General features: G+C 39.8%; 1 protein-coding gene across 9 annotated transcripts in view; it reads right to left on the reverse strand.

Annotated features, from left to right (window-relative positions):
- The window catches only part of atxn1a (ataxin 1a), a 375,415-nt gene that overhangs the window by 144,058 nt on the left and 215,194 nt on the right, over positions 1 to 16,163 (reverse strand). For all 9 annotated transcript variants that reach the window (XM_087978653.1, XM_043719063.2, XM_043719064.2 and 6 more), the window contains one exon: positions 12,108 to 12,214. The gene's annotated coding sequence lies outside the window, so the exon portion shown is untranslated. The remainder of the gene's footprint in view (positions 1 to 12,107; positions 12,215 to 16,163) is intronic.

The following is a 16,163-nucleotide window of genomic DNA, read 5'->3' on the forward strand; positions in this document are numbered from 1 at the left end:
TCAGAACGTTTGTGTTTACAGAGAGCTTTTCACATAGTATAGTAGGTCACATGAGGCAGTTCACTGGAAGATTAACAAACGTTGACACTGGGTGACAAGTCAAACATTTGGACAGATTAACAAGAGCTTGAAATGGGTAAAGGTGGATCAGGTGTACCCTAGAAGTCTGTGGGAAGCTAGGGAAGTGATTGCGGGGCCCTTTGCTGAGATATTCATATCATCGATAATCACAGGTGAGGTGCCAGAAGACTGGAGATTGGCTAACATGGTGCCACTATTTAAGAAAGTTGGTAAGGACAAGCCAGGGAACTACAGACTAGTGAGCCTGACATCAGTTTTGGAGGGAATCCTGAAGGACAGGATGTACATTTATTTGGAAAGGCAAGGACTGATTAGGGATAGTCAACATGGCTTTGTACGTGGGAAATCATGTCTCACAAACTTGATTGAGGTTTTTGTAGAAGTAACAATGAGGATTGATGAGGGCAGAGCGGTAGATGTGATCTATATGGACTTCAGTAAAGCGTTCAACAAGGTTCTCCATGGGAGACTGGTTACCAAGGTTAGATCTCATGGAATACAGGGAGAAACAGCCATTTGGATACAGAACTGGCTCAAACATAGAAGACAGAGAGTGGAGCTGGAGGGTTGTTTTTCAGTCTGGAAGCCTGTGACCAGTAGAGTGCCACAAGAATCGGTGCTGGGTCCACTACTTTTTGTTGTTTATATAAATGAATTGGATGTGAGTGCAAGAATTCTAGTTAGTAAGTTTGCAGATGACACCAACATCTGATGTGTAGTGGACAACGAAGACGGTTACCTCAGATTACAACAGGATCTTGATCAGTTGGGCCAATGGGCTGAGGAGTGGCAGATGGAGTTTAAATTAGATAAATGAGAGGTGCTGTATTTTGGGAAAGCAAATCTTAACATTAACTGCATAAATCCTGCTTAGGTCCGAGGGAGTGTTGCTGAACAAAGATCTTGAAGTGCAGGTTCATAGCTCCTTAAAGTGGAGCTGCAGATAGATAGGATAGTGAAGGTGGTGTTTGGTATACTTCCCTTTATTGGTCAGAGTATTGAGTACAGGAGTTGGAGATCATGATGCGGCTGTACAAGACAATGGTTAGATCGGTTTTTGAAATATTGCATGCAATTCTGGTCTCCCTCCTATCGGAAGAAAGGATGTGGCCAGGGTTGGAGGATTTGAGCTATAGGGAGAGGCTGAACAGTCTAGGGCTGTTTTCCCTGGTGCCTCAGAGGCTGAGGGGTGACCTTACAGAGGTTTATAAAATCATGAGGGGCATGGATAGGATAAATAGACAATGTCTTTTCCCTGGGGTGGGGGAGTCCAGAACTAGAGGTCATAGGTTTAAAGTGAGAGGGAAAAGATATAAAAGGGACATAAGGTGCACCTTTTTCACGCAGAGGGTGGTACATGTATGGAATGAGCTGCCAGAGGAAGTGGTGGAGGCTGGTATAATTGCAACATTTAAAAGGCATCTGGATGGATATATAAATAGGAAGGGTTTAGAGGGATATGGGCCAGGTTCTGGCAGGTGGGACTAGATTGGCTTAGGATATCTGGTCAGCATGGTCAAGTTGGACCAAAGGGTCTGTTTCTATGCTGTACATCTCTTATGACTCAAGGAAACCTGTCTCTGGGATTTTTTTTGCCAAAGTGAATAGATTGTCAGACACTGAATTGGCACATACATCCTTTTAAACAAACTGTTGCAATCAAATGAAGAGTGAGAATGAATGCCTACTCCTCCTAACCTGTGTGTAACAATAGCCAGAAGACAACTATTTAGCATGTAGAATTCTGTTGTCTATCAAGAGTCTCAACAAAATTGCAAGCATTACTACCTCAGTGGAGCCTTATGTCAGCTGTAGTTTAGTTGGTAGCACTCTCAATCTGAGTCACAAGGTTCTACCAGATTCACTGCAACATTTAGAGCATAAATATCAAGGTTGACATGCTAGTTTCAGTAATGAGGGTGTGCAGCACTGTCAGGAGCTGGAATCTTTGAGTCAATGTATTTTGAAAAAATATGCAGAGACGTTCTCCCTAATGGCCAGGCTAGTACTTAACAACACCTCAATTATCACTGCACAACAGTTTATCTGGTCACTTTGGTGCCACACTGATACCTGTGGCAATTGCATGTTTGGGTTGGCTACTTCTATAGAATAAGTATATCTTAAAAAGTATTTCATTGATTGTAAATCATATTAACATGTCTGATTGTCAAGAAAGGTACCATATAAATACAAATCTTTCTTTGCTTCAACAACTTTGGTTTTCTTACAAAATTCTCAATACAAATTCCAAAGCTCTAAAGGGATTCAAAAGAATCCTGCACTTTCTTCACAATTAAATCAATTTCAACGCAAACCCAGAAATGACTCAACTTAAACTGTTCTATTTTTCCTACACTAGTTGGGGTGGCGGTAGATAGAATTTTTAATCCCTTTCTTAATTGCATCAACACTCTCATAGAGTCAGAGATGTACAGCGTGGAAACAGATCCTTCAGTCCAACCTGTCCATGCCGATCAGATATCCCAACCTAACGTAGTCCCATTTGCCAGCACTTGGCCCATATCCCTCTAAACCCCAGCCTTGGTATCTAAAACAAAATTAATATCTATGCTCTACCAACACATTTAGATCTCAAGCTGTTGGTAAAGCCAGATTTTGTAGTTGCAATTCAGAACTTTTCCACCTAACTAGAAGTAGCCTGTATCAGAACTCCAGATGCAGAGAACCAAATAGCCAATGAGAAGCTAATGCAAACAGGAGTTACTACTAAGTCTTGAGGCTGAAGTTTGGAATTCCCTGACATACTGTATTAACTCAAAACTTGGACACGAGTAAACTCAAATTGCAGTGGCAACCATAATAGTTATCTTGTTTGATTCAAAATGTCAACAGCTGTGTGGCACAGCCATTCACAGAATCCCTACTGTGTGGAAACAGGCCATTTGGCCAAATAAGTCCACAGTGACCCTCCAAAGAGTAACCCACTCAGACCCATTCCCTACTCTTTTAACCTACATTTACCCCTGACTAATCTATCTAACCTACGCATCCCTGAACACTATGGGCAATTTAGCATGGCCAATTCATGAATTGTGGGAGGAAACCCATGCAGACACGGGGAGTGTGTGCAACCTCCACACAGGCAGTTGCCCAAGGTTGGAATCGAACCTGGGTCCCTGGCGCTGTGAGGCAGCAGTGCTAACCAATGAGCCACCAAGGCATGTTGTTCTCATTACAAGAGTGAATCTTAGGCTACATGGATCTGTAAGCACATGATAACATACACGTTTACATATTCACGTGGGCTCTGCTTGAAAACAGGTTCTTTGCTCAGTCGGCTGATGATTCAGCTGGAATCATTTACTTAGCTGTTTTTTGTTGCCCTCCACAAGTGTAGTTTACCACTGCCTTTCATGCTCAAGGACCAGGTGAGGAGGCAGATTCCAAGTCTAACTAAACCAGAATGGGAATTGAACTTGTGTTATTGAGCTATTTCTGGACTACAATAGCTGTCTAACCAAACTCAATTAACTACAGCCCTTCTTCCAATACACAGATTTCTAAAGACATATTCAGTCAGTTCTGATATAATGTGATAGTTCTGTTCTAATGCAATCGTGCGTTATAAGAAAATTGTGCAATAGCCACGCCATTGAAACTAATGAGGCTGGAATCATGTTGTAGCCAATACAGGTAAGGAAAGCTCACATTCTGTAAATACCTGTGTTAAAGAAACCCACATTGTAGCAGAACTGACCATACACAAAATAGTTTCCATGCAAGTGTACACCAGGTTAATTGAGCAAGAGAAAATGAGAGAAACAAGGGAAATCAGAGGAAACCGAGTGACTGCAGCCCAATGGCTCATGATGTGTGTTACCTGTAAGTTGGAGGAGGATGGAAGTGCACAAAAGCACACTTAACACAGAACTCCAATAATTGGGCACTGATCATCACTAAGTTGGCAATCTTAAGGAAACAATATTAGACCTGGCAAATTTGCACTGTTACACTATGGAATTCACTCCAGATGTTAGATTAGGAAATGAAAACTTATCCAAGTTTTGTCGAAGGCTATTTCTATAGATCCTAACTTAGAAGAGTTGCCTTTGCTTTCATTTCAAATTCTTTTAAAATATCTACCACCTCAGTACTGGTGGTTCTGAATTCTAGTCCACAGAGTAAGTTTTCTGGTGACCATAAAAGGCAGTTAGTTTAAAGAATATCAATGAAACAGAGCAGAAATTTAATACTCCACTTTTGCCCCTTTTGTATTGAAGATTAGGAGTTCTGGATGCCAGCATTAGGTGCTCAACAATGTAAAGGTTTGCAGTTGCTGGCACAAATATACTTCAAGGTAGATAAATACAAACAAATTCTCTTTTGTGTCCTTATAAATATTTCAAAGGCGTAACAGTCTCACACATTAAGAATCTGTCACTCACTGCAAGCTGCTGTGGAGATTGGATAACAAAGAATAAATGAATGAATTAACTTTATTGTCACATACTCAAATGAGTACAGTGGAAAGTTTGCAAACCGTCACTTATGACGCCATCTTAGGAGCAAGGTACCTAGGATTCTTCAGTTCAAGTTCTTAAGAAAAAAATAGAAAATGAGAAGCTGCCATACAGAACAAATATCTTAAATCCACCTCCAAAGTCAGTCAATGATATTAAAATTAGAATATTAAAAACTGATTTGGTATTTGCAAAAGAACAGAACCAACTGCTGGAGTTAGCATTGCAATTCACCAATGACAATTCAAGAGTTTTTACCTCTAGAAAGAACATGCAGAATTAAATGACAATTAAGTTTTAAATTCATATAGGATGTTAATAGATATTGTCAGGTCATACAGTACTTTAAAGATCAACAGATCTCAAATTTGTTCTATTTCAACCTTCTGCGAACAGTGTTGTAACCAATGTCCAACATAGCAATGCCTCATGCTGAATTCAAATTGTGTCAAATGAAACAGATTTCCTAATCCGTATTGATTCATTAATCTGGTTGCATTTTACATCATGTGGATAATTAAACATTATTGATCTTAGCTCTTTAACTGTCTTGAAACTGTCAGAAATCAAGTCCTGCCTCTCTCATACAGCTGAACAATTATTGAAAATGTTTCGAACGCTGTAACAACACTATCACTCTAGCTCAGTAGTGCAGGCAAGTTAGAGTCTTAGACATCAAAATACACATTTTTCAAAACAAAATGCTGCACGTAGAGCATAACAAATCCTTGACAGGTCTGTTACTGAATAGACCTGTAGTGAAACTGCTAAGGTTTTCAGAGCTTTTGCGGCTCTGGAGTTGACAATGCAGGCCAGAAATGTTCAGGTTTGCTTAATAGTTCATGCAATGTCCAGACCCTAGTAGGAAAACAATTAACCTTGGGCATTGAGGATCAGGAGAAATCATCCAGAGTTCTCCTGATCACTAACTAGTTTTACCATTTGGAATGGACATGTGTATATCCAGTGAGGACAGGAAAGAGTTGGGATTAATTCACTCAATAAATGAATTATTTTCTAATTCTCACCTTCACATACTGAGGTAATACATGCTGACTGCCAGCTGTGAAACATTACCTTAGCAACCTTGGTATCAGCACCATTAGAAGAGATGGGGAATAAAACAGAAGGAACTACCTGCAAATATTCATCAATAATAAACACTAATAACTTAGCAATCCTTCTTTAATAGCAGAAATTTCTAGTCATCTACATCAGCTTTACATTTGACAAGATTTTATCAAAAGTAATGTGCGTTTGATGTGAAACATCCAGCTCTGCACAACTGCTACACAAATTGAAAGGTGTGCAATTATTATTTTTGCATGCACAGCTCAAATTAATAATATTGTCCTTTTGTACTTCATACAATGTGCTATCTGACTGCATTAAGTGGCACTAATTTCTAAACACCTTTAAATTTCACTCTCCACCAATCAATCTTGGTATGAGACAAATAAATTATGAAATCATTCTTTTCTACATCTACAACATCCATTTCCCTGCCCTCACAGTATTGTTTTTGTGACCTCATGTACCAAAAGCAACTAACACAGCAAACAATTCTTTGTCAAAACTGCTTTTAAATTGGAAGTGAGAAAGAATTACCCATCTCTGCATGGAGTCTTTCCTATGTCGAGCATGTTTCTATGTACTTAAACAGAGGTGGCAGTGGCAAAGGTAGGGAAAGGGGGGAATGGAAGCATCGTGAGGGCTGGCACGATCAGTGGTGGTTCAGGAGTTGGCAGGTGGTAAGTGTGGCAAGAGGTTGAGCCTAGCAAGGGGGGTGGTGGGGTTGATTAGAGGAATTGGTGGTTGTGGGGTGGCAAGGATGACTTGAGTGGGAGAACGGGTAGTGGTCACAAGGGGATACATGGATTTGCAAGAGGGCATGGCAGCAAAAGGGGGAGGGGTGGTAAGGAGGAGTGGAGCAGAGGCAGGTGAGGGGGCGCGGTGAGGTGTGGTGACCAAATGAACTCTTTTTACATTGTCAATAAAGCAAGCATACAGGTACTTCCAGTAATGCTAGAGTACTTCTCCCATATGTCTATAACCTCTCCAGCCCCACAACCCTCTGATTTCCATACTCCTCTAATACTTCCATAGCCTCGTGCTCATTTCCAATTTTCTTTGCTCCAAATTGACAGTTATGCCTTCAGCTGTTTAAGTCTCAAATTCTCGATTTCTTTTATAAACCTTTCCACCTGTAACTCTCAACTCTTTTCAAACCTACATGTTTGCCAAGTGTTTGATAGTCTGCTTATAATGTCATAAGGCTTGACATAAATTTTGTTTGATAACAAGCACCTTATGGTGGTCTACTAAATAGTTACAAAGTTATTGTTGTTGCTATCAGAGTGTGGAATGGACTGGCATCTACAAGGACCACACTCCAGGTCTTTTCCTCATCACACAAGGTTATTACCAGGAATGAATTAAATTCCTAAAGAAAAAGTGAGAAAACTGAAAGAACAATTAGATAGCTGATATACTGAACTTCCTTTTGGTCAAATTTGGCTCAACGTGTCTTTCAGACTGAGGCTTTCAGCTTTCTTCTGCTTTTCCCTTTGCAACTGCCCAGAAATAGAGGACTTTTAGATGTCACTTCTAAGACTAAATCTAGAATTCCCTTCACAGTTCAACTTATTCACACTCTCAGATCCACATTTTCACTGTTTTCCGACAAATTACTTAACTTTAGGGAGATTATCTAAAAAATGGTTACCTGATGAATCAATTAACTCCAACTCCACACTAAATTTTTTTAAATAATATTCCTTCCAGTATTCACACTCAATTCATTGACCTGTTCAACTTGTCCAATGGCACAATATCTGAATCCTTCAGAAGCTTGGAATACTTGGTAACAATGATAGAAAGGTGATGTCACTAACATTTATAAGTTATTTTTGGAGCATGTGCTGACTTTATTTTCAAACCATACTCATCATTCCTTTGCAAATACATTTTTTTGGAAGTTCTGCTTTGTACTTTAGTCTCAGTAAAACATTAAGGAAAGAATTCTGGCTTAAGTCAACTTGCAAATAGAAACTGATAAACAAGTTTAGGCTGTTTAATCCTTTGAGCATGTTCCACTATTAATGGAGCTCAAGGATAGCCTAATCTAACCAAAGATGCCAATTTAATAGATATGGGCAAAAGTGAATGGAAATCTATTGTTAATTTTAGAACTGCAAGTGACCCAGCATCAATAGTCATTTCGGAAAGAATTCAAAGTTTCTCACACCCTTTGCATATATCCTACTTTCGCTCCTGAAAGGTCGTATTAGTAAACACTAAGAGAAATATCAAAACTTTTAACTCAATGATGGTGAGACTATTATCTGTGCAGGTTTGGTCACGTGGAACATTCAAGCAAGACTTAACATATTTTACACGTACTTTGTTGAAGCATTTACTACACAGTTACACACAGTATCAATCACTCTACATGACAATAGAAGTGACTAAATTATGCTGAACCATGAAGGTATCTGAACTGAAGAACATTTATTCCTAACCAAAATGATTTTATTCTCTTTGTAGAAGTTTTTTCAATTCAAAACAAGATGTTTGGCTAGAATCAGTTCCCTGTAATAACTGTCTCCATTCTTTGTGTCCAGAAATGACCAACAAACATCAAAATATTAAATGGCCAACCTGCAAATACCTAATATTTCACTAACGCAGATAATTTCAATGCACCTCGATAATAAGTATCAGTAAGCCATCTGACCAATGAATTAATAGAATCTTGTAGACTCCACAGAGTATGTGTATTTCTGTAAAAGTTAACCGGAATCCAATCAATTTTTATTCTCCCTTGGATAGTGACAATAAGACAACACTAATAAATACCTTTCCACTGAGAAAAACTGCTCATCACCTGAATGATTCTGAACACAAAATTATTTACTTCAAGAAATTGATTCCTCCGTTTCAACAATCCCAAATGAATACCTTTGTCTCCAGCCTGGGATCAGATTTAACTGCTCGACTACCTCAATGGACCAGACCTCTTCTTGAACTTGCTACATTAAAGAATAATAAAGCATTTCCTCTGCATGTTTTGTCTTAATCTCACATCACTTCTCAGGTGTGAATAACTTTGAGAATATAATATTATTCTATTAACAATGCTATGGTGGAAATCTAAGTTCATGCAACTCATGTCATCAGACCATACCCAGTCAGTAATACCCTAATTAAGTTAACTATCAAAAAACCATAAAGTATTAAAATAGTCACAGGATTTATATCACACTGATTAGAGGGGACTTTATTCCTAAATGCCCAATCTCAGTCAAAATCATTGGACAACACTGGTGGTAAAAATAAACTGCAAGAACAACACTTAAATGATTTTGAGATTGTCGATGGGTTCTAACCCAACAAACTGAACACAAGTTGGAAACAAAAACTCAGCACATCTGTGAGGAAAGGGAAAGATTAGACTAACCTTTCAGGCCTGTAACATTTTCCAGTTTTGATGATGGGTCACATGCCTGAAACCTTAACCTAACTGCTTTAATCTCTCTCACAATTACTGCCTTCCCTGCTAACTGAAATACAAACTGAAAAAACAGAGTTACAGCATCGGCAGCATTTTGCTTTCCATTCGTGGCAATGTCTATTTCAATTTATGAAAAGGGAACAAATAAATCGTGAATGATTTAGAGTTAGAGACGTACAGGACGGAAACAGACCCTTCAGTCCAACTCATCCATGCAGACCAGATATCCCAACCCAATCTAGTCCCATTTGCCAGCATTTGGCCCATATCTCTCTAAACCCTTCCTATTCATATACCCATCCAGATGCCTTTTAAATGTTGTAATTGTACTAGCCTCCACCACTTCCTTTGGCAGCTCATTCCATACAGGCACCAGCCTCTGCGTGAAAACGTTGTCCCTTAGGTCTCTTTTATATCTTTCCCCTCTCACCCAAAACCTCGAGTTCTGGACTTCCCCACCCCATGGAAAAGGCAATGTCTATTTACCTTATCCATGTCCCTCATGATTTTATAGACCTCAATAAGGTCACCTCTCAACCTCCAACACTCCAGGGAAAACAGCCCCAGCCTATTCAGCCTCTCTCTATAGCTCAAATCCTCCAACCCTGGCAACATCTTGTAAATCTTTTCTCAACCCTTTCAAGTTTTACAACATCCTTCCAATAGGAAGGAGACCAGAATTGCACACAATATTCTAAAAGTGGCCGAACCAATGTCCTGCACAGCTGCAACATGACCTCCAAACTCTGATACTCAGTGCTCTGTCCAATAAAGTTAAAAAAAATCACACAAGTGGAAGTACTAGCTTTCAGAGCGCTACTCCATAAATCTATTGGGCTATAAACCTGGTCTTGTGTGATTTTTAACTTTGTCCACTCCAGTCCAACACCAGGACCTCCACATCATGGCTATCCAATAAAGGAAAACATACTAAACACCTTCTTCACTAGCCTATCTACCTGCGACTCCACTTTCAAGGATCTATGAACCTGCACTCCAAGGTCTCTTTGTACACTAAGTGTATAAGTCCTGCCTTGATTTGCCTTTCCAAAACGCAGCACCTCACATTTGCCACTCCTCAGGCCATTGGCCCATCTGATCAAGATCCTTTTGTACTCTGAGGTAACCTCCTTCACTGTCCACTACGCCCCAGATTTTGGTGTCATCTGCAAACTTATTAAATATACCTCGTGTTCACACCCAAATCATTCATATAAATGACGAAAGGGAATGGACACATCACCGATCCTTGTGGCACTTCACTGGTCACAGGCCTCCAGTCTGAAAAACAACCCTCCATCATCACCCTCTGTCTTCTACCTTCGAGCCACGTCTGTATCCAAATGGCTAATTCTCCCTGTATTCCGTGAGATCTAGCTTTGCGAACCAGTCTATAATGAGGAACCTTGTCGAACACCTTACTGAAGTCCATAGATCACATCCACTGCTCTATCGTCATCAACCCTCTTTGTTACTTCTTCAAAAAACTCAATCAAGTTCATGACACATAATTTCCCATACACAAAGCCATGCTGATGATCGCTAATCAGTCCTTGCCTTTCCAAATACATGGAAATCCTGTCCCTCAGGATTCCCTCCAACAAGCCCATCACAGACGTCAGGCTCACCGATTTATAGTTCCCTGGTTTTTCCTTACCAGCTTTCTTAAATAATGGCACCACATTAGCCAATAACCAGCCTTCTGGCACCTCACCTGTGACGATAGATGATACAAATATCTCAGCAAGAGGCCCAGCAATCACTCCCCGAGCTTCCCTCACACTTCTAGAGTACACGATCCGGTCATGGGGGTTTACCCACTTTTATGCATTTCAAGACACCCAGCACTCATCCTCTGTAATATGGACACTTTTCAAGATGTCACCATCTACTCCCCTCCATTCTACATCTTCCATGTCCTTCTCCTCAGTAAACACTGATGAAAAGTACTCGTTTAGTATCTCCCCCCATCTCCTGCAGCTCCACACACAGGCTTCCTTTCTGATCTTTGAGGAGCCTTATTCTATCCTTAGTTATCTTTTTGCCCTTAAATGTATTTATAAACTCCCTTTGATTCTCCTTAACCCTATTTACCAAAGCTATCCCATGTCATTTTCTTACCCTCCTGATTTCTCTCTTAAGTATACTCCCACTGCCTTTATACTCTAAGGATTCACTCAATCAATCCTATCTATACCTGACATATGCTTCCTTCTTTTTCTTAACCAAACCCTCAATTTCTCTAGTCATCCAGCATTCCCGACACAGACCAGCCTTTCCTTTCACCCTAACAGGAGTCTCTGGACTCTCATTATTTCATTTCTGAAGGCTTCCCATTTTCCAGCCGTCCCTTTACCTGCGAACATCTGCCCCCAATCAGCTTTTGAAAGTTCTTGCCTCATACCATCAAAATTGGCCTTTCTCTAATTTAGAACTTCAACTTTTAGATCTGGTCTATCCTTTTCAAATCACTGTTTTAAAACTAATAGAATTATGGTTGCTGGCCCCAAAGTGCTCCCCCACTGACACCTCAGTCTGCCTTATTTCCCAAGAGTAGGTCAAGTTTTGCACTCTCTCTAGTAGGTACATCCACATACTGAATCAGAAAATCTTGTGGAAGGAAATCATAAATTCCTCTCCATCTAAACCCTCAACACTATGGCAGTCCCAGACTACATTTGGAAAGTTAAAATCCCCTACCCATAACCACCCTGTTTATTCTTACAGATAACTGAAATCTCCTTACAAATTTAGTTTAATATCAATTCACATTCTATGAGATTAGTAACACTGTTGTTGTTTTCAGGTTACAAATGAAGGCTGCACATACAAATCTTTGCTTCAAATCCCAAGAATGTTAAGATGTTAAATAGAAAGTCAACAATGCTGCAGTTTTAGCATAACTCGCTGACTTTATATTGCTTTTAAAGGTTTTACTAGCACCAAGGTAAATCCTAACAATTGAACAGTGGATCACTGGTGAATAATTGCAGTAGAAATATAATAGTCAGAAGAAAATTACAACATACCATATGAAATGTAGCTCTTCAATCATCATTCATCAAAGTCAGACCTTTCAGGTGTGTCCATTAGATCACAGATCTTCAGTGTGTCTTAACCATTACAAGGTAAATGTCTGGGAACCAAAATGGACAAAACATCAATCAGTTTATTATCAGATGACAATATAAAATGTATTGCAATGCATTTAAACTTTGAAAACTTGATCATCTGTGATGGAGGAAATATCCCATGGTGCGTACAGGTAGAAACCTGAAGGATTGTCCTCTAGCCATCACATATACAAATACAGAACTCTGCTCTGAAGTATGGTATCAATCTAACAACACTAAATTTATTTATGCACACTCAACTCGTTAAAACAAATCATAAATAGGTAGTTTTCAATCTAGTCTCCTTTCCTGGCTCCAGATCTGTGCAATATCAATGCCCCCACTTCCCCAAAGCAGCAGAGTAACTCAACAGGCAAAATACTGGAGAAGATTAACTACAAACTACGCTCGCCCATATTCAACGTCTTGAGAACGCCAGATGTCCCTTTTCCTTCAACCACCCAAATGATTACATTTACCATATCAAGAAGTAACTGCTGCGAACCTACAGTGCAATCGAAATGTTCACCAGAAAACACTTTTGTATCATAGTCTTTGACAGTGGACCCTCTTAAACCATTTCTAGAAGGTCAGGACCTCTGTGCAGCACCTCAACATCTGTGACATTGTTATAGCTATGGTGCAGTCCAAACAATGACTCTCAATGTCAAATAGTATTTGCTGACAAAACCGGAAGACAGCCTTCAAGTACTACATCTAGCCACCAACAAGGTTAGTGCTTGGCTCCGTGATTGTGCAAACACTAAATGCCAATATCAACTAGAGTTGCCAATACAGTTACAGGACCCGAGACTGGTTTGGTACCTTCAACGTCAATTATCACAGTCCTGCTTTTAGGAGAAATGGAATCGAAGACTAAACAGGAATTTAGAAGAGACAATGATTGAAGAGCCATGTTTTGAAAAGGGTTTTGTAGGAAGGAGGTTTAGAAAAGAATTCCTAGTGCATGCTCAGAATTCTTAAATTTTTGGCAGCATGTGGAACTGATGCAGCTGGTAAGGACAGTATTAGAAAAATCAATTCTCAAGTTGATAAATGCACAAAACTGGGGGTGTGCTAGTGGTATAGGTGGATGATGTCTCCACAGTGGAAATAGTCTCAGTGATGGTTGGAGATGAGAACCAAGTATGTCACCAAGCAAGCATATTATCATGTTATCTCCTGACTGAGTTTTAAGGAAAGAGATGGACGCTGGTTCAAACCAGTTTTTACTGAAAACTAAATGGTTTAGTTTGAGTTCAGTAATGTTCAGTTGGAAGTAGTAATTATTGGACTTCATTACATAGTGCAGCAACAGTTATGGAGTCCAAGGTGATGGCAGGAAAATAAAGTTATGCATCGTCAGTTGTAAGCTATCATTGCAGACTGCAATTATCAGCTGTCACCGAAATTAAACAAATACAAACATGATGCTTCATGTATCTTGCTCTATACTCAAAAATGAAATAAATGAGTAGTTTCCATAACTGCACAAATCATTTACTACCACAGAAAGAGGTTTATATAACCAGCATCAACTTCATAAATTGTATCACAAACTTTGGTGAAAAATTAGAGACTGATTTAGCACTTGTTCTTTGCAAAACATCCATCCACTTATTTTTAATGTATTGACTGCTCCTTGCCTGAGACACTGTAACCCTCAGGTTATACTCACTACCAGTCGGCTCTGTATAGGGAGAGAGCAACCCTGTGGTCCTCTGGGCAACTTTTCTTTACCTGGAACATGTCACTCTTCCCAATTACCTTGACTTTATTTAAGTGCCCAGCTACAACCTTTTAATGATTATCTCCCTATGACAGACATCAAGCTAACATGCCTATAGTTTCCTGTTTTCTGGTTACATTTGCTACTTTTTAGCCTGATGGAATATTTTGTGAGTTGAAGATACTTTAGAAAATTAATACCGATGCATCTACTAACTCATTAGCCACCTCTTTTAAGACGCTAGGATGAAATCTATTTGGACCCAGAGACTTGTCAGCCCACAGCTCCATCAGTTTGCCTCATCGCACTTCCCTCATGATTGTAACTGCATAGCTTCCACACTCCATCTTCCTCCTGATTTATAGCCATCACTGGAATGTTTCTTGTGCCTCATTTGCAATCACACCCTGCTGTCCCTGATCACTGACCAAATGAGTAGACTCCATACTAAGTGGCATGACTTCCTCCTGGTATAAAGAATCCAAGTACCTTTCACCCACCCTGATGCGTTGCAGTATCTGCAGTTCTGCCTCCAGCTCACAAAATATGCACCTTGGATCACAATGGTGTCCAAGAGCTTCCATATGCTGCAGCTTTGATTCATCACCTGTTCTATCATCTTTAAAGAGTTTTAATTAATTTTATTATTCACTTATTTATATTACTTTTTACATATTTTATTCACTTTACCACCAAGTTGTATTCTATGTTCACACTCAAGGACATTTCTATTAAGCACTTACTAAAGACTCACCATACAGCTAGCTCCTTTCTCTGCAATAAAGAAAGTCTCAATTTCACTCAAAGTGCACTTCAATAATAAATCTAGTGCTATCTCTAACAGTCTGTTTTTCCAACTAAATCACAGACGAGATTCCCCATTGAGGGTTCCCTTCAGATAGAGGCCCTAAATCACCAAGCTCCTAGGTGAGGGGAGATAAACGGGTTACCCCTACTGTATTCACTCATCTTTTCAGTTGGCTGCAACAAAAAGAATCCCTCCTCCATTAAGACCTTTCTCACAAACCAAATGAACTCATTTTTTAAAAAAGGTGCCAACTGAGTTTAACAACTTTGAGGCTATTAATTAATAAACAAAAATAATTAGCAACACAACACACATACTTCTTATTCCTAAACTGCAAGTCCAAGAGGTAAAAGAAGATATACAGATGAGTCTCTTTCAGCAAACAGCAGATAGAGGAACATTAATACTTGAACAGAGGAATTCAGGATTTTTGGCTTTGTGGTTAGTTAAATTCCTTTTCTCCTTTTTGCTTTTGACAGAGGTTAGCTGACATCATCAGACCAAGAGAGTCATAGAGTTGTTCAGCATGGAAACAGATCCTTCGGTTCAACTCATCCATGCCAAACAGATATTCCTAAATTAATCTGTCACATTTGCCAGCGTTTGACCCATATCCCTCTAAACCCTTCCTACTGATGTACCCATTGAATGCTGTAATTAGACCTGCCTCTACCACGTCCTCTGGCATACATGCATCACCATCTGCATGAAAAAGTTGCCCCTCTCACCTTAAGCATAATGCCTTTTAGTTTTGGACAGCCCTATCCTGAGAAAAATACCTTGGCTATTCACCCCAAGAGATTTTATAAACCTCTAAGATCACCCCTTAGTCTCCAACATTCCAGGGAAAATAGCCTCAGTCTATTTAACCTCCCCCTATAGATCTAACCCTTCAAACTGGACAACATGCTTGCAAATCTTTTCTGAATGCTTTCAAGTTTCACATCTTTCCTATAGCAGGGAGACCAGGGTGGCACAGTGGCTCAGTGATTAGCACTGCTGCCTCACAGGAACCTAGGTTTGATTCCAACCTTGGACGACTGTCTTGTGGAGTTCGCACATTCTCCCAGTGTCTGTGTGGGTTTCCTCTGGGTACTCCGGTTTCCTCACACAGTCCAAAGATGTGCAGGTTGGGTGAATTGGTCATGCTAAATTGCCCATAGCATTCGGGGGTGTGTAGGTTAGGTGCATTTGTCAGGGGTATATATAAAGTAGTAGGGGAATAGGTCTGGGTGGGTTACTCTTCGAAGGGTCGGTGTGGACTTGTTGGGACAAATGGCCTGTTTCCACATTGCAGGGATTCTATGAATTGAACATAGTCTTCAAAAAGTAGCCTAACCAATATTCTGTATAGCCATAACATGACCATCCAACTCCTATACTCAATGTACTGACCAACAAAAGCAAATCAAATGCCTTCTTTACTATCTTATCT

This window comes from Chiloscyllium plagiosum, unplaced genomic scaffold (genome assembly GCF_037043375.1).
Source record: "Chiloscyllium plagiosum isolate Xiang-an unplaced genomic scaffold, Cpla_swu_hap1 HiC_scaffold_34, whole genome shotgun sequence".
NCBI classification, from domain to species: Eukaryota; Metazoa; Chordata; class Chondrichthyes; order Orectolobiformes; family Hemiscylliidae; genus Chiloscyllium; species Chiloscyllium plagiosum.